Here is a 5,000-nt window from a genome sequence, read left to right as displayed (position 1 = left end):
GGAAAGAACATAACACACTGCCCAACACGACAGAGTGCAGCACCACAGGGTCATTGCAGTGCAGCACAGCAAAAGAGAAGGAATGGAAAACTCTAAAACCGCGTATAATCCTGGCAATATCATAAAGTCCTCCTTTCGTTCCTGAAGCTTCTCCTCTTCCCTTCCCCTTCTCCACTCCCCAACTCTCGCCCTTCCCCACTCCCATCTCTCGCCCTTCCCCATTTCCCATCTTTCACTCTTCCCCACTCCCCATCTCTCGCCCTTCCCCAATCCCCATCTCTTGCCCTTCCCCCTTCCCCATCTCTCGCCCTTCTCCACTCCCCATCTCTCGCCCTCCCCCCTTCCCCATCTCTCACCCTTCCCCACTGCCCATTTCTCACCCTCCCATCTTCCCCATCTTTCACTCTTCCCCACTCCCCATCTCTCGCCCTTCCTCAATCCCCATCTCTCGCCCTTCCCCTTTCCCCATCTCTCGCCCTTCTCCACTCCCCATCTCTCGCCCTTCCCCATTCCCCATTTCTCATTCTTCCCCACTCCCCATCTCTCGCCCTTCCCCACTCCCCATCTCTCGCCCTTCCCCACTCCCCATCTCTCGCCCTTCCCCACTCCCCATCTCTCGCCCTTCCCCACTCCCCATCTCTCGCCCTTCCCCATTCCCCATTTCTCATTCTTCCCCACTGCCCATCCCTCACCCTTTCCCTACTCCCATCTCTCGCCCTTCCCCACTCCCCATCTCTCGCCCTTCCCCACTCCCCATCTCTCGCCCTTCCCCACTCCCCATCTCTCGCCCTTTCTTACTTTCCACGCCTCTCCTTTACTGCGCTCCTCCCCTCGTGTGTGCTTGCCCAATAAGTACACTTTTCCATACCTTGTGTTTGCTTTGTTTTCCTGTTTTTTTCTCTCCATACAGCGTACAGTTCACGAAATAAATTGTATTTAAATGGTCTTTAATATTTATCTATGTCAAGAAATCGTTGAAGAACTTTTTCGTCTGCACTTGCTCGTACTGTTTCTTCCCTCTCTCTATGTATCCTCACTATTTGAGCCATTTTCTCTCTTCTTCCCCACTTCTTCTTCTTTTCCAATTTCTGGGTCTCCGTTCCTGTGCACATCCCAATTTCTCAGCTCCACCCCACCCGTGGTGCCTCCCTCTCTGTATTTCCCCATTTCTATGCCTTTGCATTCTTGCACAATACTATTCCCACTGCTTTCTTATTCTTTGTACTTCTCTGATTTGTGTTTTTATTTTCAGTTTGTGTGATCTTCTGTTATGTAGATTTCCGTGCTTATAGTTTGAGGACATTACTTTTGTTTAGTATCTGTTTGGAAAATACTTTCAGCTTTAATGTTATCATTTCCCTTTAGAGCCTTAAAAACCTACATCAAGCCCGCTCTGAGTAGCTTCATTAGGAAAAACAAATTCAGATATTTTAGGTAGTTTTCGTATGATTTGTTCCTTATATCTGGTATCAGCTTTGTGATTCGCCGTTGTGTAAGCTTCCCTGCTAGATGAGTATTCATGTTGTGTGAGCCTCCTTGCTGCATATGCTTCGTTGCTGCATGAACTTTCTTCTGTATGAAATTCCCTTGTATGTTTTATCTATTTATGTATTTATTTATTCATTTGTTTATTTATTAATTTATTTATTTATTTATGTATTTATTTATTTATCTATTTATTTATTTATTTATTTTTATATATTTATTTATTTGTTTATTTATTTATTTATTTATTTGTTATTATTATCATTATATTTTTCTAACTATTATTACTTATTTATTTTTTATTTTTTTGCTGTACGAACTTCACTGCCGGATGACCTTTTTTCTGTACGACCCTCCCTGCTGGATGCGTTTTCCTGTTGCATGTGCCTCTGTTATATGAGCTTCCGTGCTTTTTGAGCTTCTCTACTCTCTGAGTTTCACTGTGGGATGAGCTTTCAAGCTGCATGACCTTCTTTACTGCATGTGCCTCCTTGCTACATAAACTTCCCTGTCGTAGAAGTTTCACTATTCTATTAGTTTCCCTGTTTTTTTTTTGTTTTTTTTCTTCATTTGTGAGAAATGCTCAAGTGGTTTTATCCCTACGTGAACTTCCCTGCTGTACGAATCTTTCTACTGCATGATCTTACCGATTTTCTTTCCAGCCCCAGTCTCTAAAATCTCTCTTCTTTCCCTTTCTTCCCACTACCTGCATGAAATATCCATTGCATATAATTTATATATCTTTACGGACCAGAGTCACGCAACATTCTTGTATGAATGGAGGCTAATCTCCAAACAAAGAAGATTAATAATAAATGTTAACTCCTGTATCACTCCTTTCTGTTACCTTCTTAAAATACCTCCTATACCGCATCTATGACTCGACCTCTTGGGTATAATATTCTCCCTAAGGACAGAAGTGTTGTTAATGATCAACGAAATAGAAACCCCTTCTCCCAATTTGCGGCTTCCACCATGCCCCACGCTGTCGGGATCTCTGTAGCACCAGGTTCCCCATTTTCCGATATGTTTCCTTGTCCGTGTCTCTCCATTATCTCTGAGAGAGCTGTCTAACCAAGAATAGATAAGAGACTCATACTTCTCCTCCTCTTCCTCTTCCTTCTTCTCCTCTTCCTCCTTCTCCAACTCCTCCTCCTCCTTCTCCGCTTTCTCCTTTCTTTGCTCCTCCACCTCCATTTTGTTCTTCATATTCTCTATCTCTTCCTCCTCCAGTTCATCCACTTCCTCCTCCAGTTCATCCACTTCCTCCTCCAGTTCATCCACTTCCTCCTCCAGTTCATCTACTTCCTCCTCCAGTTCATCCACTTCCTCCTCCAGTTCATCTACTTCCTCCTCCAGTTCTTCTACTTCCTCCTCCAGTTCATCCACTTCTTCCTCCTTTCACTTCTTCTTCCAATATTCTTTGTCCACCCCCCTTCCTCCCAAGTAATCTCTTCCTCTTGCAGATCTTATTCTTCATCCTATTCCTTTTTCTATACCTCCTCCTCCTCCTCCTCCTCCTCCTCCTCCTCCTCCTCCTCCTCCTCCTCCTCCTCCTCCTCCTCCTTCCCATGCTTCTTCTGCTCTCCCTCCTCCTCCTCCTCCTCCTCCTCCTCCTCCTCCTCCTCCTCCTCCTCCTCCTCCTCCTCCTCCTCCTCCTCCTCCTCCTCCTCCTCCTCCTCCTCTCCTTCATCTTCCTGAAGAACACCAGGTTCCTGTATCTGACCGGGTCTAAATGGGTTTATTTTTTTCTTGAGATCTTTCTTATTGTGACGTTGGCGCCGCAGCCGTTTTTGTGAAAGATGCATTCGTTTTCTGATTAACTTTATTTGTTGCCAGTGTTTTATTTTGTTACTTTTCTTAACTTAGGTTACCTTTTCTTTATCCATCCATTCATTTATTTATGTACTTATATATTCACCAATTAATCTATATATCAGATAATTAATTAATTTGTATATCAATTGATTAATAGGTTTATCTATTCATTCTTTTTTTAATTAATTTGTTTGTTTATTCATTTATTTATTTATATGTTTATTCATATATCTATTCATTTATTTATTTAATTATTAATTCATTTACTTATTCATTTATTCATTCTTTTTTTAATTTATTTGTTTGTTTATTCATTTATTTATTTATATGTTTATTCATATATCTATTCATTTATTTATTCAATTATTAATTCATTTACTTATTTATTTATTCGTTTATTTATTTATATATTTATTCATATATTTATTCATTTATTTATTCAATTATTAATTCATTTACTTATCTATTTATTCGTTCATTTATTTGTTTGTTTATTTGCTTATTTAAGATCCACGGTAAAGCTGGTGGGGCAGTGATCAGAGTGTGTCCTACAGTATCTATAAGCAACTGATTCCCTCACACACACACACACACACACACACACACACACACACACACACACACACACACACACACACACACACACACACACACACACACACACACACACACACACACACACACACACACACACACACACACACACACACACACACACACACATATACACACATACGCTCAGGCAGAATAAGGTATCTAAAGTGGATCATAGGCACATATGTTTGAGCTGTCAAAGCCTTAATCCTTTCTTGTTCAGAGGTTGTGTGAAATTCAAGTGCATAACTGCAACCAGCCATTGGTCGCTAGCAAACAGTAAGATTCGGGATTTCTTTCTCATATAATTTTTTTTTGAAAGGAGATAATGATTTTCATAGTGTTTTAGAATGATTATATATATATATATATATATATCTATATTATATATTATTCTTATATATAATATATATATGTATATATATATATATGTATATATATATATGTATATATATATGTATATATATATATGTATATATATATGTATATATATATATGTATATATATACATACATATACACACACATATATACATATATATATATACATATATATATATACATATATATATATATGTATATATATATATGTATATATATATATGTATGTATATATATATATATATATGTATATATATATATATATATATATACATATCCATACATATATATATATATATATATATTTATATATAATGAAATAAAAACGGTCGCTACGAAAGTGGATTCCTTCTACTGAATAAAACCACCCGACTGCAGCAATGTACAAGTTCCAATAATTGGGCAAGGGTTTAAGTCTTTTTTTAATATTCTTATATGGCAGTGAATAGAAGATTATATGAGACTGTGTGACCGAGGACACATGATGATATTCGCAGAGGCGAAGTAATAAATGTGGGAGGAAAGAAGGAAGGATGAAGAAGAGGAAAAAGAAGTAAAGGAGGAGGAAGAGGACCGGGGAAAAGATAAAGAATAAGGAGAAGAGGAAGGAGAAGAGAAAGAAGAATATGGAAAAGAAGAAAAAGGAGAAGAGGAAGGAGAAGAAGAACATGAAGAAGAAGAGTAAGAAGAGGAAGAAGAAGAAGAAGCAGAAGAAGAATAAAA

This window comes from Oratosquilla oratoria, chromosome 33 (genome assembly GCF_046742065.1).
Source record: "Oratosquilla oratoria isolate Oo_2021 chromosome 33, ASM4674206v1, whole genome shotgun sequence".
Taxonomy (NCBI): domain Eukaryota; kingdom Metazoa; phylum Arthropoda; class Malacostraca; order Stomatopoda; family Squillidae; genus Oratosquilla; species Oratosquilla oratoria.
Note: the sequence above shows the minus strand (reverse complement) of the source record.